The sequence below is a fragment of the Sciurus vulgaris genome (assembly GCF_902686455.1).
Source record: "Sciurus vulgaris genome assembly, chromosome: 13".
Lineage (NCBI taxonomy): Eukaryota > Metazoa > Chordata > Mammalia > Rodentia > Sciuridae > Sciurus > Sciurus vulgaris.
Genome location: NC_136474.1, coordinates 75,143,936 through 75,169,248, shown reverse-complemented (window position 1 = coordinate 75,169,248; position 25,313 = coordinate 75,143,936). Strand labels below are relative to the sequence as shown.

Genomic DNA, 25,313 nt, shown 5'->3' with positions numbered 1-25,313 from the left:
CTGTATGTGCTTTCAGATGCTTGCTCATGCTTTTGGGGGTGGAGGGATTACTAGGGAGTGAACCCAGGGCCTACAGAATACCACTGATCTACCCTTTTTATTTTATTTTGAGACAAGCTCTTTTTGAGTGGCCCAGGCTGGCTTCAAACTTGTGATCCTTCTGCCTCAGCCTTCCAAGTAGCTAGGAAGTACGTACCACCACCCTCAGCCAGCTATTTCTTTTGCCTAAAATATCTAGCCCCATTTTATCCCAGTAAAGTCCCACTCATCCTTCATAGTGCAGCTTGTTTAAATTTCTCCAAGAATTTTTCCTTACACATGGTCTCCTCTCCTCTCAATCCCAGAAAATTACTTACTATTTTGGTATTTTCACTATGTATGTATTCCTTGCTATGTTATTTAACCCCTCAACTTTAAAACATACCCTGTTACAGTTTAACACGTATTATAATTATTTGATTGTCTTTTTTTATTATGTCTTACAAATCTAGCAGCTCAAAAAAAATTCTTCTCATCTTAGAAATTTCTAACCACAGACATAGTACCTGACATAAAAGGCAAGTGTTTGTAAATTGACTATATCATTTTTATTCTGTGGAATCTTCTGAAAATAATTTTTGAAGGTTGAAAATATTTTTGTTGAACTCATTTTATATTATACTCCAAAACATTTGTACCAATTTATAACATAACTAAAGTGTTTCAAAGTATAATTACTTTACCACAACCTCACCATCAAATGTCACCACTTCTAAAATTTATTCTATTTGGGGGCTTAATGGTATTGTAAAAGTTTGCTTTAATTACAAGTTTCTTTTCAACACAAATGAAAATACCCTTGTTTTCTTAAACACAGCTGTCTCACATATGATTTCATTACACTCCCTACTTGAAACATATTTTAAAACTTCTTTATTCAAAAAAAATACCAGCAAGGATGTGAAGATGTATCTCTGCATTACAATTCTGGATTATGGCAGAAATAGGCACAATACTGTTATAAATAAAATTACATGTTTCAATGAAAACTCTAGAAGCATGACTGGATGTGTTATCTCTCTTAATTGTCATTATGACATCTATAAAATGGGAACAAAATCTGCCCTGCTCACTTTACAGACTTATTTTGGTAATCAAATGCAACATAAAAGCAATCTCAGAACCATAAACTGACCAACTCGACAAATACTGTATCTATTATGTACAAAGCACCACAGACATGAAGATAAGTAAACAAAACCAGAGAGTGGTAGCTAACTGTATCAGACCAATATCCCATTTCTGTAACAAATTATTTATACCACCTCTTAGCTCTCTTAAAAGAAAATTCTAACTTACTTACACATATTTCTAAAAATCTAACAATGTCATAACTGCAAGTTCAAAGATGAAAAGATCAATACACAAAATGTATATTTCAATTATGCAGGCATATCAACTAACTTACAATGTATAATAAAGAAATTAGAGGCTGTCAATGTAACTTAGTGGTAGAGAACATGAGTAGCAGTAGCGTGCCCAAAGCCCTGGATTCAATCCCCAGCATCAGAAAAGAAAAACGAAAAGCAGGAAGCTAAATGCTTGCATTTATATACAGAATCATAAATATGACAGCTATAAATTCAGACCTTCTAAGATAAATGTGCTTCACTGACAATTCAAATAGTACAATGATATGTTGGTGACACAGACTGTTCCAAATGGTGAACTTCTGATAAAAAGTTCCAAACAAAACAACTTTAATTAAGAAACTGAATTAAGAAATATTTAATTCCTAAAAACCTGAGTATATATTAAGATGGAACTGAATTCTAAACTAATTTCCTCCTACATGAATTTCTGGGGCATTTTATTTTTATTTTTATTTATTTGTTTATTTATTTTTGCAGAGCTGAGGATCAAACCCAGAGCCTTGTGCTTACAAGGCAAGCACTCTACCGACTGAGCTATCTCCCCAGCCCTCTGGGGCATTTTAAAGGTTTGTGGGATGCAAGATGATTCTTCACTGTCTCCCCTGGACCCCACCCATGAAATTCCTCTCACAAATTTACACAACTCCATTAAGAATTACTAATCCTGGCTGGGCATGGATCCTAGTAACTCAGGCTGAGAAAGGAAGACTGCAGGTTCAAGGACAGCCTCAGCAACTAAGCAAGATCCTGTCTCCAAATTAAAAAAAAAAAAAAAAAAATTTTTTTTTAATTAAAAAGGGAATGAGGATGTAGTTCAGCAGTTAAGTGCCCCTGGGTTCAATCTCCATTACCAAAAAAGAAGAAAGGAATTACTGATCTTGGTCCAACACAGTGGCACAATACCTGTAATCCTAGCAATTTGAGGCTGAGGCAGAAGGATGAAAATTCAAGGTCAGCTTTGGCAACTATCTCGAAATTAAAGGTCTGGGGATGTAGTTCAGTAATAAAGCATCACTGGGTTCAAACCCCAGTACCAAAAACAAAAGAATTACTGATCCTGGTTAGCAGGGAGGTATGCATATAATCCCAGGTACTCAAGAAGGCTGAGAATGGGAGATCATTCCTGGAGACCAGGAGTTAAGACCAGTATAAACAATACAGTGAGAACCCATTTTTTTAAAAAGGGAGGCTACTGATAATGGGGATGGGGATATCAATGGTAGAACGTGTCCTTTGTTCAATCTTCACACACAAAAAAATGAAAGAAAAAGAAAAGCTTATCTAGAAAATCTAAATATTTTTGCACCAAGTAATAAGTGCTAAAAGAGGCATATAATTCAAATGATTTGCAACTATAAATGAGAAAGCATGAAAAGGTCATAGGTAAGCTAAGTCTTGTCATAATGTATTAGTCAGGATAGACCAGGCTATGTTGCAATTAAAACCAACCCCCAAATCACAATAGTCTAAAACAAAGATTTATTTTCTGCTTATGCTATTTGTTCATCACAGATCACCTGGTAGCACTGTTCACTGTCCTCTCTTAGGGATTACACTGACAAAGGCTCCATCTCTACATATGTCCTTAAATCACAGGGGAAGGGATAAAGCAGCTCATGCACTATCTTTTAAAGACTAGCTATTACTTATGCTCAAATTTGACTGGTTAGTCAAATGGCCATGCCAGTAATTTTCAACTAGGGGCAACTCAATCCCTCAAGGGACATCTGGCAGTACCTGTAGATATTCTGAGAGTCACAACTAGAAGGGAGGAGTGAGAGATAGTACTAGTGGGCACCTGGTGGGTAACGCGACCAAGGTCACTACTAAACATCCTGCAATACACAGGGCAGGCACACCCCACCACCCAGCCCAAAGTTGGCAGCCCAAAGTTAATAGTGCCAAGATGAGAAACTTGGGGCCATGACTAATTTAAAGTGGAGGGGTTGGTGAGGGATACAAAGAAGTGTAATTCTAACATGTGCCAGAAGAAAGCCATCAGAATATTGGTTGGCGAGTACTAATCACTACCACATGTGAATAAGAATTTGCCACGCTAAAGGAAAATCATAGAGAAAAAGCAGAGAGGAAAAGAGTCAAATATTTTGTCAAGAGTAGGTTCGTGTTTGGAAAAAAGAGGGATAACGAAGAAAGGAAACCAGTGACAACATGGAAAATAGCTTTGGAAAAAGAATCAGAAAAACAGGAGACAATGATGAGAAAAGTAATAAAGGCCTAGATCAAGGGCATGGACAGCAGAAACAAAGTGGAAAATCAACGATAAATTTCTAGGTAGAACAGATTGGATTCTTTAACCAACTGAATATTGAGGTAAAAGTGGGGGACATTAAAAAGATGACCCATTTCCTAGATAGGCTAACTAAATGATGATGAAAGAATATGTTTTTAAAGAGGACATGTAGCAAAGTCAGTTTAGATATGCTGAATTTGAAGAGCTCAGTGGCGAAGTTAGGCCTATTTGAAAGTCACTAACATATAAAACAGAAAATAAAAACAAAATCATAAGGGTTAATAGGGTCAAGCCAGCAAAGAGGAAGAGGTTTGTTCTTTTATCTATCTTGGTATTAATTGTAAACTGTCACTTGTTGGCCACAGGTATAAAAACCAATTTATGGACTAGGAAGTCAGATAATCAAACTCATTAAGACACTCTTCTAAAATTAAACAGGCAGAATACAGGTCTGAGAGGCTCTCGTGTAAAATTCATAAATTTTAGTTAATGAATGATGACATGTTCTCAAATGTTAGTCTCCTTTTGAACTGACTATATAATTTATGTCAAATATTATATTTTAGAAGTCAGAAGGATTTTATTCAGTGATGAAGAAACTACTTAGTATAGGAATATTTGAGAAAAGTGCTTAAGAGTTTTTGAGGAAAAAAAAAAAAATAAGGGCCTGCCTGGTAAAATATCACTAGGAAAAAATTCTAAGCATAGGCTTTACAAGCAGAGAAAAAAAAGTTGTTCAAGATAGTTCAACTGTCTACAGCACAAGTTACAGCCTAGATTCTAGACAACTGAGAATCACCAAATGGAGGGCAGATAAGAACCTCCAAGAGCACAAAGGATTAATAATATAATCAAAACAAAAAAATTTCTGTGGAAACTACAAGATAAACTACAAGGAATAAATTGAGAAGTATGCTTTTTAAGTATTTTTTTAAATAATCTTATTTAAAAATTAACACTTTAATAAATTAGAAGTTGCTAAAAGAAGAATCAACAAATTACTATAGCTGACATCTGTTTTTGTCTGCCAGCATATTTCCTCATTTGTAATAATAATCTGATTTTCCAAGAATCTCCCCATCTTGACAGGTGGGATAATTCCCAGCCAGACTATCCAGAGCTGATCCTTGATCACACAGTTGTCCTAGAGATGGAAAAGAACCCCAAGTGAAATGGCACAGCTCAAGAATCACTAACATTCCTAATCAGTATTCTAGTCAACAACATAGAACTATTATTATTATTATTATATTTTTAGAACTATTACTTTAAAACAGCATCTGTCAAACTCAAGTCTAGGATCCCTTTATTTACATTTGTAATTTGTGAGGATCCAAATTAGTTACTGTTTACGTAAACTATGTTGCTATTTATCATATTACAAATTAAAACAAAATTTTAGGTATTAATTTTGTAGTTTACTTAAAATAATAAACCCATTACATGTTAATACAAATAAATTTTATGAAAAATCATTTCTAAAACAAAAAATAGTAATAACAGTGACACTGTCTTACATCTTTGCAACTCTCTTTAATGTCTAACATAATTGAAGACAGCTGGATTCTCTTATCTGCTTCAGCATTCAATCTGCTGTGATGTTAGTTTGGTTAAAGTATATAAACAAAATGTGCCTCACACAGCTATGTAATCAGAAACAACAGGAATACTTTTATTAGTTTTACAAGGCACTAATCTAGTCTACAAACTTCATTTCTACAAATAACCAAAAAAGAAAGTGAAACATATTACAATATCATGTATATATTCAACTAAAATGATTACAAAGAAATTGTGTCATTTTCTTTACAACTGGTCAGCCACTTCCTTTTCAATATCTATACGCAAAAAATTCTTCCATCAACTAATTTTAGCAGAGGATATCTATGTCACAAATGCATTTAGTGTGGTTGTGTTCAATGATTCTTTGCTTAGTTTGGTTCATTTAGTACTACTGTCATCCTTTCAGCCAAACAATTGTTACACCACCCAGCCATCTCTATTGTTATCAAATGCTCTAAAATTCACCAGCAAATATCACTGCTAAATATTCTTAATTCGGTTTTACATTTAAAAATACATTTTTACCTGAAAAAGACCTGAACTGACCAGGCATGGTGGTGCACACCTGTAATCCCAGCAACTTGGGAGGCTGAGGCAGGAGAATCACAAATTCAAAGCCAGCCTCAGCAACTTAGCAAGACCCTGTCTCAAATAACATAAAAAAGGCTGGGGATGTGGCTCAGTGGTTAAGTACCCCTGGGCTCAATCCCCAGTATCAAAAAGGAAAAAAAAAAAAGACCTGAATTGCACATATTCATTCATAGTTGAGCAACTTTCTCAGTGTTTAAGCCCTGAGAGCAAAAACTGAATCAATGCAACCTGCCTCTCAGGAACCAGTGAAGACACCAGTTAACTTGTGTCTAGACGACTTTATGATTTCCACACAGATTAACTTCCTAGGAAAACCGAATTCCAACAGGAGTAAGATGCTAATTTAGGGAACTGAAGTTCTTTTTTTTTTTTTTTTTTTTTCTTCCAATAAAAGGAGCACAAATAAGCACTTTATGGTATTTTAAAAGATCACCAAATTCCTATTTAAAATAATGATAATATACGGAACTTCACATCATGGAAAAAGCAGCCTTGCTACCAGACAGTTCAAATGAACCAAAAATGATGCAAGAAAAAGGGGATAGGGGAAGGAGAGGAGGAAAGGAAGGCAGTGAGAGACCTGAAGCAAAACAAACCTGGCAACACCTTCAAAAGGCAAGCTACAGTCTGGGGTTATAGCTCAGTGGTAGGGAACTTGCCTAGCATGTGTCAGGCACTGGGTTCTTCTCAGCACTGCATATAAATAAATAAATATCCACCGGAAAAAAAAAAAAAAAACAAGCTAGATGCATGGTGCAAATATCACTTTACTAAAGAATGTAAAGTTAACGCAAGTGAAACAGTTCAAAAGAAAACGTTAGAGAACCCTAATGGCTCAACTACTGCAGTGCTCTTAGCTGGCTGTACCCAAGTCCAACTGAATCAAAATTTCTAGGAGAAGAATCTAGGCATCGGTGGTGGTCTATAAAGCTCTCCAAGAAATCTCAACGTGCAGCCAAGATTGAAAGCCACTGCCCTAAACCTTGGGGTTTAAAAAACAATTAAAAAAAAGGGCTGGGGACATAGCTCAGTGGTAGAGCACTTGCCTAGCATGCATAAGGACCTGGGTTATATGCCTAGTGTTGGATTATCACCAACTTTAAGTTGATTAAGATACAACAATAGACCATCTTTACCATCAGTCTACGGTAGTTACCTGTCATCTAACCTATAATTTGCTGCACCAAGTTACCAAGACTTAAATTATAAGAGCCTTATGAATTATAAGAATCTGACCACATACCATCTTAGTTTTACATATGTTAGTACTACCCAAGCTTTCACTTTCCTGTTTAAAATAAAATTTTCTAGATGCCAATTACACCATGTAATAATGTCAAGGTGACACAACCTAAAATATCGTGTTCCTGAGAAACTGGAATTCAGTCATCACCAAATTACACATTTTTAAAATAAGAAAAAAATATGCAAAAATTCTAAATCTAATTATTGTTTGGGATATCATGATGCACACAATATCATACTCAAAATAGCTCAAATAAATTATCTATATATATTTATCAACTTTGAATTTCTAATTTTAATTTTAAACAACTGAGTCTTAATTGACTGTTGGGCAAAAAGTCCTAAAAATTGGTAATTTAACAAAACTGTACAAAATGATGTGTTATCCTGGCCTAACTCCTTTAACTTTCATTTAGCATAGAATACAAATCAAAGAAACCATTTTAGTTCAACTAGTTTATACATGATTAAGGGTCACTTCAGAGTCACCATTCCTCATCACTTTACGCAAAACAAAACTCTACCAAACACCACAATCTTCTAAGGAAAAAAGAAATCCAAATATGTATAATGAGCACTGAAATGGGTACTATAACATGCTTAAAGAATCATTCACTCAGTCAGATGTGGTGGCACAAGCCTGTAATCCCAGCAACTCAGGAGGATGAAGGAGGAGGATCACAAGTTCAAGGCCAGCCTCAACAATTTAGCAAAACCCTTTCTCAAAATAAAAAAGGACTGGTAATGTAGCTTAGTGGTAAAGCAATTCTGGGTTCAATCTCCAGTACCCAAAAAAAAAAAAAAAAAAAAAAAAAAAAAATTTCAATCTAAAATCACAATTAAAAATGAAAAAAAACATGAACAAAATAGAAGTGAATAGGTAAAGTCTAAACAAAAGAAAAATAACAACATATGTTCTTATCAAAATAGGTGAAATATTTTGAAGACTATGCATTTTAAATATAATGAACCCTGAAAATTTTGTAGAGTTAATAGCCCTACTAGAGGTCCCAGAAATTCACAGTTCAATTAGTATAGTGTCTAACAATGTCACTATAACATTGGCTCAATCAGAAATAAAGGGGGGGGGCTTCCAAATGGGGGAACTGGAGTGTGGCTGGCCTGCATTAATTAGTATGATGCCTGATGCTTACTTTTTTTATGGTGGGGGTACAGGGGGAGTCTGAAGGGTAATGCAGAAAAAGAAATTATACAGAAAAATACCTCATCTAAATGTAGCTTCAGTGAAGCACTGACTTTCAAAAATAAGACTTGCTGCATCCTAGTGTAAGCAGAAATGCTTCAAGCAGCAAAGCCAACAAAAAAGGTCAATAGTCCATATAAAACTTATTCCAAAATATTTCAAAGTGACATTCTCAGCACAAATTTTCATTAATTCTAAAACAGATTTGCAGTTGTTTCTAACCTCAAGTTTTACATTGAAGGTACTTAGGAAAACAGAGAAGTAGATTGCAAAAATGCCTCTTTAAAGCAAACTCACCCAAAAACCTTGAAAGCAAAGAAAAAGCCATTTCTATTAATAGATTCACAAAATGTTATGTCAATTTTTTCTAGAAAGGCTTTTAGTTTTAATTCCAATAACTTTAACCTACATAATTCGTCACACATAATGCTACAACAAATCATAAATTCATGGTCTCGCCTTTACATTTGTTCTGTAACAAACACATTCAAGGAAACAAAATCATAAAAGCATTATGAAAGAAACAATAAGGAGAAACCACGTTTTTAAAATACTAATTACACTTTGGAATATCATGTACTAACCATAGCACAACTTTACAATGAAAGTCCCTACCCAAAAAAAAAAAAAAAAACTGCACTTTATAACTTTGTACAGTACACGTCAACTGAAATATATAATCTACAGTCTTGGTACTGCATGGCAAAGGTAGTTCATGAAATCTATAACAAAGATTATTCAAAAACAGTGTTCTATATCCAATTACTTTATGAAAGTATGCATTCCTGAATTTTCAATTAAAACTACATTGTTTCTGCCAACAAAAAAGTAGTGAACCTATTTCTTAAAACAAGGAACAATCAAGCTGCTACTGAGACCAAAAGGATGCTAAATCTCGCAAAAGCCAAAGGTTGTTAAAAATCAGCCAAGACTACAATAGACTGCAAAATTCATTATCTTGTTATAGTTATACCTTTAAAAAAAAAAAAAAAAAAAAAAAAGCAAACTTGGCAATTCCGCCTCAAACTATGGTCAAAAACTAAAGGCACTAAGAAACTGATTTTCGAAATGAATTAAAACTAAACCTGTCTTTAAAAAAAAAAAAAAAAAAGTTACCTAGGGTGGGCAGGGAGGTAATCAATCTTCAAGGAGGTTTTTTAAAGCCTCTCTACACTCGCAAAGGAACCGTTCTAGTTAACCATACACAGCCGAATCTTTGAAAATGTAGCTTGAGAAATCCTAACAGCCAACGCCCTCCATCCTACACCAATTTCACGCTCCGTACATGTGGTCCTAACAAAAAGATAACCTGCGTCATTTATTAGGAGACACGTTTTACTAGGGCCCGGAGGAGGTTCACTTAAGGTGCTAAGAATGTTTTCCTGCATGCCGCCGTCACCCACAATACCCAAAAAGTAAACAAATCAAAGCTAGAAATGTAAACTGGAAGGACACAACCAGAAAGAAAGTAAGGAACAAAGAGAAAACAAAAATCTGCTTGAGGAAGGAAAAAATAAATCATTTACTACTTTCATGTAGAAACGAGGCAACAAACACTCCAACCGACCTAACGTGCTGCGCCAGGACGACAGCGAAACTACTCAAGAACAACAAAGAGGAGCTGCCGCTGCCGCAGGAGTCCCCATTCGAGTGCAAATGGACAGTCCCACAAACTGCGAGCGGAGTTTGGGGCCGCCGGCCGACCCCGGAACCCGAAGGGCTCGAGGCGCCGCGACCCACCTCCGCGGCCGCGCTCACGCTGCCGGCGGACCCACCGGGCCCGCGCGCTCCCCGCCGCCGCCGCCGCCCGGAGCCCGCCCCGGGGCGGGGAAGCCGCGGGCGGGGCGCGCGGGCCCGGCGGGGGAAGGGGAGGGGACATGGCGCGGTTACCTGGGCTCGGGCGCTGGCGAGGAGAGTTCACTCTCCCGCCGCTGCTCGTCCGCTGACGCGCCGCGCCCGTGGTTTCCCCCGGCGGCCCGGAGCGCTCCTCGACCCCAGCCCCGAGGCGTCCGGGGCAGGCCGCCCCTCCTCGGCGCCGCGCCGCAGCCCGCGCGGGCCGGGCCGCCTCAAGCTCCCGGGCCGCCCCGCGGCGGGGGGCCTCTCTCGTGGGGCGCCCGACTCCCCTCACCCGCTCCCGCCCCCTGGGAGGCCGCGGAGCCGAGGGGAAGGTGGGAAGAGCCTCCTGAGAAGAGCGGGCGGGCGTGAACGCGGGCTCAGTCACCCGAGCTACTCCGTTACCGCAGCAGCGACGACGACCAGGGCCGTGTTGTTGCTGCCAACTTGTCGAGAAGACACTGAGCATGCGCGCGCGGAGACCACATCCGGGTAATTTCAGGGTTTGGCCCTTTTTCCCCGCAGCTCTCCTTTCTCCAGGCTGCCCCCGCCTCCCGCCCCGAGACTGGAGAGTTACTCTGCGCAGGCGCCCGCGGGGCAGCTGCGAGTCCCGGCCTGGGCCCGCCCTGGCCGAGCGCGCTGCGCTGCTTTAGGTGGACTGAGAGGCGGCTCCAGGGGTTGGTCACCAGAGCGTGGCATCTCTTTGTAAAATACCCAAGCCGCGCGAGAGACCTCGGCGTCCAGTAAGTTGCTTATGATGAGCGATCAGCAAGGCCTCTTGGGGTTTGGTTTTGTTTCGAAGACTACGTAGACATAAGTTAGACATTAACAGCCAAGCACTAACCCCGGGTGGTCGTAGCAGTTTACTTTGGGAAGAAATTGGCGACCGGCTGTACCTTCTATCCCTTTCCACCAGCCGCGAATCACGAACTCCAACGTTGTATAAACTCGACAGATGCCCAGGACAGTGTCAAAGAATCACATTCAGAAACCTTGCACCGTGTCACGAAATGCGAATGGTTCTCGTTGGAAGTGACCAGGGAGACCTCCACATTTCCTATTAATTAGGTTACTGTTGGATGGGGAAAGGCATAAACTCTGCTTTTAATCTTACACTTCTCTTTATTTGTAGTTTTATAAGATACATGCATTTCTCTTGACTTTAAAAAGTTCGGGATTGGGGGTATAGCTCAGTGATAGAGCACTTGCTTAGCATGCCCAAAGACCTGAGTTGATTCTCAGCACTGCAAAAAAAATAATAAATTTTTAAAAATTAAAAGTTCCAGAAAACACACGAATTGTATGGGGGCTTTTATTTGTTTTGTCTTCACCAAGCAAGGTATAAATCTATCTGGGTCCCTCCAAGATTAATTTAGACCGTTCTAAGTCTTTTCTTAGATTGTGTTGCCCAAAAATAACTATACACACACTCATACACACAACACTACGTTTCACACACACCGCCGCATTCCGTCCTCTCCATCACAGCCTGGGCTCGTTTCCCTGTTCTACCAGAAAGACGTATACTCTTAAAACTAGTGTTCTCTTACCCCTAGGGTATGACTACTTAAAGGGAATTCATTTCCAGATCGTCAGCTATCACTTGTACTATTTCCTAAAATCGCTCAACTTGAGAAGGCTGAGGGCACTGCATCTTTTAAAACTGTCCTCACACCTTACAAAAGAAAGTAAAAATTCTCACCTACCACTAAGGCGACCCAAGACTTTAAAACCTCCAGGGCAGTCCAAAGGGACATTTCAAAAATTGATGTCTGTGCTGAGAAGCTAAATGACTTAATGAATGTGTATTAAATTATTTTGAAAATCTAGTGTCTCCAATTATTTGCTGTCAACAAAACTGAAGGAAGATCTGTCAGTTGACAGATTATTAAAAATGATTTGGTGATAAATCAAGATGTGATTCCTCCGTAATATACCTCAGAAGGAGTTTTTAAAATTGGATAACATTGCTATCACTGAAATTCTTACATTCCATCTATATTTATCTATTGCCATATTGTTAATATAACATATATAACTCTTTTATTACCATGAATAAAAGAGTTTGAAAGACCACGTATCTATTGTCCCATAGTTTTTGTGGAGTCTAGGCAAGGCTTAGGTAGGTCCTCTGCAAAGCGAGGCTCTGCTGGGGAAAATAATCTGCTCCCATGCCCATATAGTTGTTGACAGTATTTAGTTCTTCACAACGTAGCAACTTGTATCTTCAAAGTCAGCAAAGAGGATAGTTTGATCAGGACAATGGTTACCCCCCCCCCTTTTTTTTTTTTAAGGGACTTCCTCTGGGCCAGCCCTTAACTCCTGGGCTCCTGCAGTTTCCTGCCTCAACTACCTGAGCTGGGACTATAAACGGGAGCCACTGAACCTGGATTGGTTACAGTCTTTTGTAATATAATCATGTACACATAATCACACAGGGCCCAAAGCAAATCACAGGTCTCATCTACACTCAGGGGGACAGTACCATACAAGGGTGTGAACATTAGGGGGTAGGGATCATATAGGTCTACATTATAATCTGTCCACCACATCATCTTTTTACTTATGCAAATGATATTTTCTACAAGTTCAGCCTCTTCTCCCAATTTCCCTTTAGGTTTCCTTTACCTTTTTATTTAAGGAAACCTGGATTTTCCCCCAAGATCTGCTGTACTTTCCACTGCTCAGGTAGTGGCGACTGTGTTTTCAGCCTCTTAGCCTGCGCCTGGAGGTGAGGTAGATCTCTGCTCATCAACAATCCCCCTTCTCTTCCCTGCAAACCAGCTTTAAATTTTGTTATCCAGGACTCCTATCAGTGCCCTCCTTCCCCTTCCTTTTTTCACATCTGCTCCTTTCAGTTACTCTGGTGCTACTTCTGTCCTAACCTAGGGTAGTCATAACATATACTTAGTTGCTCTTCCCAATACCTTAGTCTCTTGCTTCCTTGACTACTCCAAGGATCTTGCCCTCTAGCCTAACAGCCACTCACTCCCTTGGTCATTGCCATGAGAGCCTTATCAAACTCTGCAGCTTCTTCACAATCATAGTTCCAAACATCTCACACTCTGGTCACCACCTCTTGTTTCCAGGTTACTCTCCATAATGCACCGATCCTTCAGCCTTCACCTCTACTGCCTGCCATTCTTATCCATCTCAAATCCCTGGTCAATCATCCTAACAACTCTCGCACCTACCCTCAACCCCCTTTCTTCCTCCCTGTGTCATGGTTGCTTGGCAAAGCCACAATCCAGATTCAAGCTGACTCTCTACGGTCTTAACTCCACACCAGCTCTCATGGATCTGAATATGGCCAGAGAAACAATCAGACTGATTAGTTTCATTTTAATTTTATCACCATGAACCTTGAACCTTAGTGCCACCTAGCCATCCTACTGCCATTCTCTGTTCTTTCAAGATTTCTTATCTTCTCTGTCCTCTAACCTACACATCCTACCCTCCATCCTCATTCTCAAAGAATAACCTTGCTTTCTATTTTATTGACAGCATTAAAGCAATGAGACAAAAATACAATTCTACAATCACATCTGTCCATACCCAGGTGCCAGCCTCTTCACTGCCTTCCCCTCCATTACATAGTTGAAGTACCATGCTGCTACCAAGGCCAATCCCTCTTCTAAGAAAATGGGTCCCAATCCCTTCTTGTCTAATCCAGATCATCACCTTCCACTCTCTTTTTCTATTTACTGGGTCATTCCCATAACCTTGCAAATGCCTGTTTATTTCTTCAGTCCCAAAAGTTCTCTTTGACTCATTTCCATTGTCAGCTACCACCCATTTCTCTGCTTCCTTTGCAACAAAATTTCTAAAATAATTCTATTCAATATTTTGTCCTAGTTCTTCTACTTTGTAACAACATATACACAATATGATTCCGTTTATATGAAGTTCAAAAACATGTCAAATACTATTTGTACATGAAGACCACACATACATGTAATAAAATCATAACACATGAGGTTATATATGGAATGCATTTTAAGTTATCAGCTGAAATGATAGGTCTCCCACCGTCTCTTCATCAATTTCATCATGGTCTCCTCCTTACCATTCTCTCAATATTACTCTTCTCAAGGTCAACAACAAACTTCATATTGGCTAAATTCAATGAATCCAAAGATCCGGTCTCAACTCTCATCTCAACTGGCTTGTCTATAACAGTTGACACTGCTAATCACTTGATTCACAGTTCCCCCACCATCTTGATTTTCCTCCTTCCTGGTATATTCTTCCCTTTCCTCTTTGCTGGTTCCATCTCTTCTCTCAAACCCCTTAGTCTTACAGTGAGTGATCCAAGACTCATTCCTTGGTCTTCTTTATTTATACCCACTTTCCTAATGATCTCCTCTGGACTCCTCACTTCCAGTGCCATCTAAGATATATGCATCACCATTATGATGACAGCTCTCAAATTTTTATGTCCAGCTCAATCCTTTTAATTGCACCCCAGATTCTGATATACAGCAATTGATACTGTGTTTCTAATTCCTAACATGTCACAAACTGAACGATATTCTCTCAAACCTGTTCAATCCACCAGCTTTTCTACCTCAGATGATGACAACCCCATCCTTCAAGTGTCTCAAACCTAAACCCCCTAAAATCATGCTGGACTTCCCTCTTTCTCTTACATTCCATGTCTTACATTCCATTCCTTCACCACCTCCCTGCTACCCCCAGTCTCAGCTACTGTATCTCACACCTGGATTAGTCTTCTCAAAGCTCTCCCTGTTTTTGTGCTTGCCCCTTCTCAATCTAATAGCTAGAGTGACCCTCTGAAAACACAAGTCATTCCTGCATTAAGTGCTACTTATTTCATTCAGAGTGAAAGTCAACTTTCTTACAACAGTCCAAAAGGTTCTATAAGATCAGCACCACCACCTTACCCAGATCATTACCTGTCCAGTCCTATCTCCTCTCCTCTTCCTGAATCACTCTGCTCCAGACTTTCTGACCTCCTTTGTTGACCCTGGAAGATGCCAGATATGTTCCATGGCCCTCTGGTACACATTTCTCCCAGGAACCTATGCTGATAACTCCTCACCTTCTTTGGTCAAAGGTCCCCTTTTCAAAAGGTCCATCATGACCTTTTGAAAATCACAACCCATTCTTAACTCTCACTCTCACAAGTCTGCCTTACCTGGCTCTGTCTTTTCTCCTAGCCTTTTTCATTGTTTGTTGCCTACCACCCCTGCACGCTAGAATGCTCCGGGAAAGCAGGGATCCATCTGTAGTATTTACTAATACATCCCAAATGCCTAGAGTACTCTTGACATATAAGAGACTCTCAATAAATATCTGTGGAGTGAATGAAGACAGTGTTTTGTACTTCTATCTATAAAATTTAGAACTAGGAATAGAGTTGACTGAATACTATTACATTTGGGCAAAAATACTCTATACTTTTAATATTAACAGCATATCAAAATTTTTAATATTTTATACAGTTTAAGTCAGTTAGGAATTTTTATATTAATTATACAACCAAGATGGATTTTTAAACTTAAGAGACTCCATTTTTTTAAAAAAAATTTATAGAGAAATATGATAGACGGATCAATAAAAGACTTTCCAGCCTAAAATATTATACTAAAATACTCAGGGACAAGTGTAATGGAAATATAAGATAAGGACAAAACAGTGATATGAAATTTAAAGAACAGCTTGTTCATGTATTTTTTTTTTAATGGATGATAGATGCACTATGATATTTAGATTCCCTTGGATACACTTAAAGAATGATGTAACAATCTTATTTTTAAATGCCAATACTTAGAATAAGACAGAAATAACAATAGCTTGCCATTATTTAAACTTATGATGAAACATTTTAGATATGACCTTTAAAGGTCCAAGAAGATACACAGTTTTTCACATTTCTTTTTGGAGGAAAGCAAGAAAGAAATGTTGCAGACCACAACCTAAAGCACTGCGAGGGAGCCTCAAACTACCGTCTGTGCTGGGGCTTCTCCAGAGGGAACATCTGGATTCCCATGTGCATCTCTGACCTGGGCAGGCAGAGGTTCAAAGGTTTTATTTTCCTTTGTTTTCCTTAGAGGCTCCACCTCCCAGGAGCAGGAGATTTCCCAGGGTGGGGGTGAATGCCTGGATTTAACCTTTTCATCCCAAGGGTTGAAGAGTTCCCACCTCCAGCACTGCCCAGCTAAGCAGGACTAAAATGAAATATTCTGTGGAAATGGCCTAGCGATTAACAGCTTCAGGCACTCATGATATTTTAGGGTAACACATAATACCGATTAACCTAAACACTTCAAGTTTTTCCCACAGCCCAAAAACAATGTAATAAACTCACCTTCTTTGGCTTGACATGTAGTAGTGATGTTTGAAGGTAACTTTGATGTGCATTTGACCATGGAGCTATTTGTTCTTTTAACTTTAGAGGCCACAGATTTGATGAAGAGAGAACATGGGTGGAGCTAAGTCTCCATTTTAATTTTTATTTCTTTCTGAAAAGCTATACGAGCTGCTGTCCATTGCCAGATCCAGCAGGGGCTGCAACGTCAGCTGTGGACAGAATCCCAAGGGGGAAAAGGGGTGGACCAGGAAGGAAGGAATTAGGTGGGTGGGGAGGGAAAATCCCAGCCCACCTTTGTCCTGCAGCAATCCTCAGTATTCACAGAGGCTGAGAGGCCAGGGACAGTGAGGGATGCTGCAGCTCAACACCCCTGGGTGGACTCAGTGTCTCCATCATGCAATAACAGTGCCTACCGGGTGCCAAGTACTGAGGGATTCAGAGAAAAATCTACTGCAGCATGTGTCCTTAAGCAGCTCCCAGTCTAGTTGGGGAAGAGAGGGATGTTAACAAACATTTCTGGAGCTGGGGCTGGGGCTCAGTGGTAGAGTGCCTGTGTGAGGCGCTGGGTTCAATTCTCAGTAGTACCACGTAAACATAAATGAATAAAATAAATGTCTGTCAACATCTAAAAATAAATTTAAAAAACATTTCTGAAGATGGAGGAGTGGAATACTTCCAGGAAAAAAAAAAAAAAAAAAAAATAGAAGGAATCTGGCCCAAGGTGGTTCGAAAGTCTTCAGAGAAAGTGAAGATCTTGAGGTGAGGTAGGAGTTGGCCAGCAGAAGAGGATGGAGTGGGGACTTTCAAGGCAAAAGGAACAGCCTAGAGATATGAAAGTGGTCGATGTGTTTGAGGGATGATCAAAAAATTTTTTCAACATGTAGCTATGGATGTACTTGCCCTTATATAAAATTAAACTATCTATAAAAAGTTACACATTGTATTATTTGCCAAAACAGATACAGCTCAACTATTTATCAAAAAGGCAACTACTTGAGCCCCCTGTGCACAGTGGCACACACCTGTAATCCTAGCTGCTCAGGAGGCTGAGGCAGGAGGATCTTGAGTTCAAAGCCAGCCTCAGCAAAAACGAGGTGCTAAGCAACTCAGTGAGACCCTGTCTCTAAATAAAATATAAAATAGGGCTGGGGATATGGCTCAGTGGTTGAGTACCCCTGAGTTCAATCCCCAGAAACAAAAAAAGAAAAAGAAAATTAAAAGAGGGGAACTATTTGAATAAATTATGACATATCCATAAACAGAACACTATAACTATTAGATAAAGATGCTCTCTGTTCCTATATGGAAAAGTCTTAAAGGATTACTACCAACTGAAAGAGCAGGGTCAAAGGACAATGTGGATATTATGCTATCTTTGAGTTTAAAAGGAGAAAAAATATTTATTTACAACAACTATACTTGTACAAAGTGGGATAGGAACTGGGCAGATGGGGATAGGATAGGAAGAAATTTTTCACTGTATTGTTTCTTTTTAAGCCATGTAAATGTATTACCTTTTTAAAAAATTGATGGAAACTTGTTCAAACTTGAAATTCAAAGTTCCAATCTGGAACCTAGGCTGTCTGCAATACATATTCTTTTTTTTTTTTTTTTTTTTTTTTTTTTTGGTACTGGGGCTTGAACTCAGGTGCACTTGAACACTGAGCCACATCCCCAGTCCTATTATGTATTTTATTGAGAGATAGAGTCTCACTGAGTTGCTTAGTGCCTCACTGAGCCACACCCTCAGCCCTTTTTATGTTTTATTTTGAGGTCAGGTCTCACTAAGTTGCTTAAGGCCTCACGCAACGCATATTCTTATCCCTCTTTGTTAAGACTCAGAAAGCCTCAGGATTGGCCGATGTTTGAGAGCTGGCTACCTTTCCTCTTGCTCCAGACTCTGGCTCCCTGATGACAGAAGTTCTCCTCCTCCTTCCCCAGGTCCTAACACCAGCCTTGTGTGCATGTCAGACAATGTTTAGCGAATGAATGTGTGGAGCAGAAAGGTGGGAGATGAGGTTAGGAAGTCAGCTTTGGGGGAAGACATGCTGATGAATTGAACTCCACTTGGGCCAGATATGTTTATTTTTAGTTTTACTGAGATGTATTTTACATATTAAAAACTATTTTCAGTATTTTAATGCATTTCAATAAATGAATATGTCATGCAACCACCACCACAATCAAGATTCAGAGCACTTCATCCCCCCAAAATGTCTCTTGTGTCTCTTTGCAGTCAGTGCCAACCCTATCCTCTGATCTTGCTCCCTGTTCCTAAGGTTTGAGTTTTTCTAGGATTTCACAAAAATGGAATCTTACAGTATGCAGTCTCTTGTATCTGGATTCTTTAACTCAACATGTTTTGAGATCCAGAATGTTGTGTATATCAGTAGTTTGTTCCCGCCCCCCATCCTTTTTTTTTTTTTTTGCAGTGCTGGAGATTTGAACCCAGGGCTTTGTGCATGTGAGGCAAGCACTCTACCAACTGAGATATATCCCCAACCCAGTTTGTTCCTTTTTATTGCTCAATAGTACTCCTCTGTATGTGTATACAAACCATAGAAACAGATTCATAGATTGGTGGTTGTCAGGGAATGGGAGTAGAGAAGTGGTCTCTCTCTCTCTCTCTCTCTCTCTCTCTCTCTCTTTCTCCCTCTTCCTTTTCTCTCTCTGTGCTGGGGATTGACCCCAGTGCCTCATACATACTAGACAATTGCTCTGTTACTGATCCACACCACCAGCCCTATGGTCTCTTTTTGGGGTGATGGAAATGTTCTGAAATTAAATAATTCTGAAGGTTATGCAACATTATGAATATACAAAGACACTGACATATATTTTGAAATGGCTAAAATGGTGAATTCTATGATATATAGACTTTATCTTTAAAAATTACTGCATGGTTACTGAGCAAATAATCTTTGGAGGCAGACCAACTTGGTTGGGACCCATATTTCATAAGAACCTGGACAAATAATTCTAAATCTCAGTTTCTTCATCTAGGAAAAGTGATGGTAAAAATAGAGCCCATCTCACAGAGCTGTGGTGAGAACTGAATGAGGGGACGGATGCATGTTACTCATTCCACATGGTACTGACAAGTGCCTAATCGGTGGCAGCTACTCCTTAAAGCCACCTACACCTGCCATATGTCAGGCCCGTCACATGTCTTATTTGATTCAACACGAGGCAGGGACTATTCTCAATCGACAGGTGGTGAAACTGAACCATTAAGAGATTCAAAAGCAACTTGTTTCACATGGGGGGACATTCTATCACTGGCCTATAATTTTCAAAAATGCCGATGCTGTAAAAGACAAAGGCAGACTAAGAAACTGTTCCAGAGTAAAGGAGATTAAATAGATATGACAATTAAACGCCATGTATGATCCTACACTGGGTCTGAGGGAAAACTTTGTTTTTTTTTTTTTTTTTTTTTTTTCTATAAAGAACATTATTGCGACAATTGACAAAACTGAAACATGGACTATAGGTTAAATTATAGCACTGAATGAATTTGATAACTGTGGCATGCAGTGCCAGGGCTGTAGTGAGGCAAGAAAGGTTCCTTGGGTACAGAATCGAAGCACCCCCTAGAGACCTTCCCTGCCTCCTCTGGTTCTGGCCTGGTGGTGTGGTTGTCACAGAATGTCCTGTTCTTAGGAAGTACACACTGAGATTTTGAGTGTAAAGTCATAGCAGTGTATGCCACTAGCTCTCCAATAGTCCGATAATAATATTGATGGAGGTGGAGAGAGAAAATGTTAAGGCATACATGGTGAAATGTTCATCAATGACGAAGCAGGGGAAAGGGTATGCAGAAGCTATTTATATTTTTTTTTTTTTTTTTTTTTCCAGTGCTGGTGATTGAACCAGGGCCTTGTGCTTGCAAGGCAAGCACTCTACCAACTGAGCTATATCCCCAGTACTATTTGTACTATTCTTGCAAGCTTTCTTTAGGCTTCAACTTTTTAAAAAATTTTAGGTCACTTTTTATGGTAATCAAAGCAAGGCCTCCTGCTCAACCCACACTCCGACACTCAGCTACACCCCCAGCCCCAGAGCTGGAATTGAACCCTGCACAGCCCCAGCCTTCTCCACGGTGTGTGTTGTGGTTTTCCCCTGCACCCCAAATAACTATAGCCTGAAGTCAGGGCCCCAGAGGGCCTCCTGACAGGTGCCCCAGAACAGCGTTTCTCCAATTTTAACGTGCACACAAATCACCTGGGAATCTTGTTAAAAGGAGGATTCTGGGGCTGGGGATATAGCTCCATTGGTAGAATGCTTGCCTTGCAAGCACAAGGCCCTGGGTTCAATCCCCAGCAATGAAAAAAAAAAGGCGGGTTCTGATTCAGTGGCTGCGAGGTCATTAAGACTGGAGAGTCTACATTCCTAACAAGCTCCTTGAATGAGGACAATGTTGCTGGTCCCTGGACCGTGTGATTCCAGAGCCAAGGCCCTATAGCTAGACTCGATGGCCTAGGCCTGAGGGGCTTAAAATACAAAATGTATTGGGGAGGGAAATGATGAAAAGAAAAACTGAATGATACAGAGACAGTTCACGCAAGATGCTTTTCCATGATAAGTTGAGCTTTCTTTGTTCTTTGATGTGCTGTGTCATTCAGTAATCATGCAGAGTGAGCCTACCGGGTGCATAATTTAGAATCAGAACCCAATGGTGACAAACATTAGTTGAACCAGCTATTAATTCAGCCAGTCTTTCCCTTCCCCCAGGAGACTCCAAATCAGCCTTCAGGCAGTTTTTAGTCCAACAAGTGAACCTGGCAACTAGCAATCTCAGTGTCACAGGCACAGAGGGAACATTACACGCAGGTAGCGCTGAAATGACAAGTTCATCATAGAAACAACAACACAAAATTTAAAGTTGACAATTGTGCAGCAGAATCACCTTATAATTAAAAGACTCTTCCAATGGGTATTTGTGTTGTATCTGTCGTTTTCAACTTTCAGGGGAAAATATCCTGCCTAAACACTGCAAAATTCTTTTTTTTTCCCCTTTGGCAGCTCTGGGTATTGAACCGAGGGCTGCTCTATCCCTGAGCTAAATCCCTAGCTCCTTTTTAAAAATCATATTTTAAGACAGGTTCTTGCTAAGTTGCTGAGGCTGACCTCTTTCCTTAGCCTCCCAAGAGGCTGGAAATACAGGTATAGGCCACCCCACTAGGCTCTTTTCATATTTTTAAAACATTATTCTTGGAAATCAACCTTGAGAAAAATAATTAACTTTACTTAGGACCAAAATCACAATCACGTTTTCTTAAAGATCTAGGGTTAATCCAGGGTCACACTTCAGGGCAGAAATTGGGCCCAGCAGACAGGCACTAAAGGGAGAAGGACGATGCTGAGCACATCTGAGCAGACTTGTACCTCTCACCTCCTCAGAAGGCACTGTGGGAAGGGTAGGAAGGGTGGTGGGCAGTTCTAAGAGTCCTCTAAGAAACGGAGGCTTACAGAACCCGCCCCCAGGGCACTGACCCCTCTGAGATCGTTCTGTCCCTGTCTCCCCGCAGCTGCTGCCTCTCTGCTTCTGCTTCTTCCCCTTCCACTCCGTGGCTGACTTTCACTTCCCAGGCACTTCTGACCAGCTTCACCCAGCTGCTGCCTTTGAACTAGTCCCCACACTTCCTCCCGTCTGTGCTGCCATCGCCTGCACCATCCAAGGGAGCCAGGTCCGGAGAAGCACTAGGGCATAGGAAAGAAATGAGAACAAAACACCCTCAGCCCCCACACCTCTCCAAGGCCACCAACTGCGGGTGTTTTCCTCTCTTTTTCAGGGAGGCTGATTCCCAGGTCGCCTCCCACCAGGTTCAACAATAACACTGAACCTCTTTAAGAGAGATGCCCTGGTCAAAAGATCCTCTAGGGCCTGGGATGCCTTTCCCAGCACACAGATAATTGGCATCACCAAGGAGTTGTGAAATTGGTCTGACTTAAGAGAGGCTGTATCAGTTAAAATGCAGGGTTGGACTCCAATCTGAACCACAGTCCACAGAGGCTCCTTGGAAAATATTCTTTGTTGGAGGGTTTAACACAAAGATCCGGGAATGTGGACTTAGGAGTCATGCCCCTACAGCCTACTCTCCATCCTCACTGCTCTCTTGAGGGGAAAATCCAGATGGGAATCTTCAGCCAAGGCCAAAATCACAGAGGACAATCACAGGTCCAGGCCAGGGGGGAGGGGAGGATTGCCCTTCCACCCTCCTCCCTCCTCCATCTTTCTGAGTCTCATTCATCCATGAGGCCCAGCTCTCCTCCTACGGATGGCTCCTTCCACTGATCTCATCCCAACCCCCACAAGCCTCCTCTGGCCCTTGATTCTGCACTGCCTTGTCTGTTTGCACTCTACTTCATTAGAAGACAGCAGTGCAGAGGCTATGGTTGTGGATAGGCCTTGACAAAGATTCAAATCCTGGCTCCATTGCTGTGTGCTCCTCGGCAAGTTACCGAACCTCTCTCCGATTCAGTGACTTCATCTATATAAGTGGGTGTCACAACATGAGTTTAGTTTATTTTCCCCAAGAGTTAAATGACATTCCCTACCAAAATGTATTGTGTCTACTGTTTTCCAGGCACTGACTAGATGGGGACAGTGCATATGAGGCAATTGCCTTGCCAGTAAAGAGCTTCCGTTCTAGTGGGCGATACATATGGGAAGCATGTAGCCAAATGAATAATATAAATCAATAGCTATTATTGCCATTTTGAGACCATAGAGTGATTATTATATTTGGAGAAAGAGTGCTATTTAACATAGGACAATCAGGGGAGGTTTTCTGAGGTGATATTTGAGCAAGCACCTGGATAATGTAAAGGAGTGAGCTATGCACAAATCTGGGAAGAGCAGATGGAAAGATCCTGAAGTACAAATAAGCTCACTGTATTCACAAACCAGGAAAAAAGACAACACAGGGCAGGTTGAGAGGGAAGGAGTCGGGGAGGAGTGAGAGCAAAATAGACCTTGAGGTAGAAAACATCATAAGGGAACAAAGAAAACTTTATATACAGTACAGATTATAAACTATATCCATCTAATAACAGAGTTTCAAAGCATATAAAGCACTGATAGAAGAATCTACAAGTGTAATTGTAGAAATTAATAAACTTTAGAAACTAACATCAGTTTTTTTAAAAGTTAAGATAAAATGTTTTTAAAAAAATTTTTTTAGATGTTGATGAACCTTTATTTTATTCATTTATTTATATGCAGTGCTGAGAATTGAACCCAGTGCCTCGCACAGGATAGGAAAGTGCTTTACCACTAAGCCACAACCCCAGCCCACAATAAAATGGTTTTGAATGACTCTTTTTGTAAGTTCAGTCTAATAGTGAGCTTTTGAGGTTTTTTTGTTTTTTTATTTTTTCATCTTGAGAAAATGTAATTTTTTCATTTAAAATACCTATGATTGTTTATTCTTATTAACTATACATAACAGTAGAATGTATTTTGACATAGTATACACATATGGAGTATAACTTCCCATTCTTCTGGTTGTACATGATGTGGAATTACATCGGTCATGTATTCATACATGAAGATAGGAAAGTAATGTCCAATTCATTCTATCGTCTTTCCTATTTCCATTCCCCCACCTTTCCCTTTATTCCCTTTTGTCTAATCCAAAGTACCTCTCTTCTTCCCTATCCCCTTGCCCTTATTATGAGTTAGCATCGCCATATCAGAGAGAACATTTGGCCTTCGGTGTTTTTGGATTGACTCATTTCAGTTACCATGATAGTCTCCAGTTCCACTCACTTACTGGCAAACGTTGTAATTTCATTTCTCTATATGGCTGAGTAATATTCCATTGTGCATATGTACCTCAGTTTCTCTATCCATTCATCTGTTGAAGGGCACCTAGGTTGGTTCCATAGTTTAGCTCTTGTGATTTGAGCTGCTATGAACATAGATGTGGCTGCATCACTGTAGTTGCTGATTTTAAGTCCTTCAAGTGTAAACCGAGTGGGATAGCTGGGTCAAATGGTGGTTCCATTTCAAGTTTTCTGAGGAATCTCCATGCTGCTTTCCACACTAGTTTAAATAAAGAATATTCTTTTCAAGAACGTATGGAATAATCACAAAGATCGGTCATATTTCAGTCATTTACCTCAAAAAAAATCCCAAAGTCTTAATATCATTCAGCCCATATTTTTTTACCACAATGCAATAAATTGGAAAACCGATAGAAAAAAAATACTTTGAATATTTCCCCCTTTTGTTTTGTTTTGAAAAACAATAAACAGGCAACTGTAAAAAGCTTTATTAAAAAATAGCTTAAAATTCAGAAAAGTCTGGAAATGTAAAAAGTATCATTTAATACTGAAATAAGGAAATTGTAATAAATACATTCTTACATTCTTTTTTATTGTATTTTTATTGTAAACAAATGGGATACATCTTGTTTCTCTGTACATGAAGTAGAGGTATACCATTTGTGTAATCATACATTTATGTAGAGTAAAGGTGTTTGATTCATTCTGTCACTCTTACATTCTTACAATGAAATCTTCGTGTGTCAAAGTATGTTTAAGGTTGTATGTAAAGGAGATTTATACATTGCATATGTTTATTTATCAAATAAAAATTTTTCAAGTCAAATGAACCAAGTGTTCAGTACAAAAATCCCAAAGAAGTAAAGAGGAAGTAAATAATAAAGATGGAGGTAAAAATCAATGATATGAGGTAGTGGGGCAGGGGAAAGAAAAGCAATAGAGAAGTACAGCAGGCATGGTAACACAGCCCTGTAATCCCAGCTACTCAGGAGATTGAGGCAGGAAGACCTTGAGTTTGAGCCCACCTGGCAACATAGTGAGACCTCCATCTCCCCCATCTCAAAAATAAATAAATAAAAAGGAATAAGA

At 39.8% G+C, this 25,313-nt stretch overlaps 1 protein-coding gene across 4 annotated transcripts in view; it reads right to left on the bottom strand.

The window, feature by feature from the left end:
• Window positions 1–10,561, bottom strand: part of SMAD4 (SMAD family member 4) — a gene marked incomplete at its 3' end in the record, with an annotated part of 58,891 nt that extends 48,330 nt beyond the window's left edge. Inside the window, exons 1-2 of one of the 4 annotated variants that reach the window (XM_079109474.1) lie at window positions 10,157–10,560; window positions 5,752–5,868 (exon numbers count right to left, since the gene is read on the bottom strand). Of the gene's footprint in view, window positions 1–5,751; window positions 5,869–9,833; window positions 9,971–10,156 lie in introns of those variants that run through there. The other 3 variants (XM_079109476.1, XM_079109473.1, XM_079109475.1) reach the window with 3 other exon arrangements.
• Between the last annotated feature and the right edge of the window lie 14,752 nt (window positions 10,562–25,313).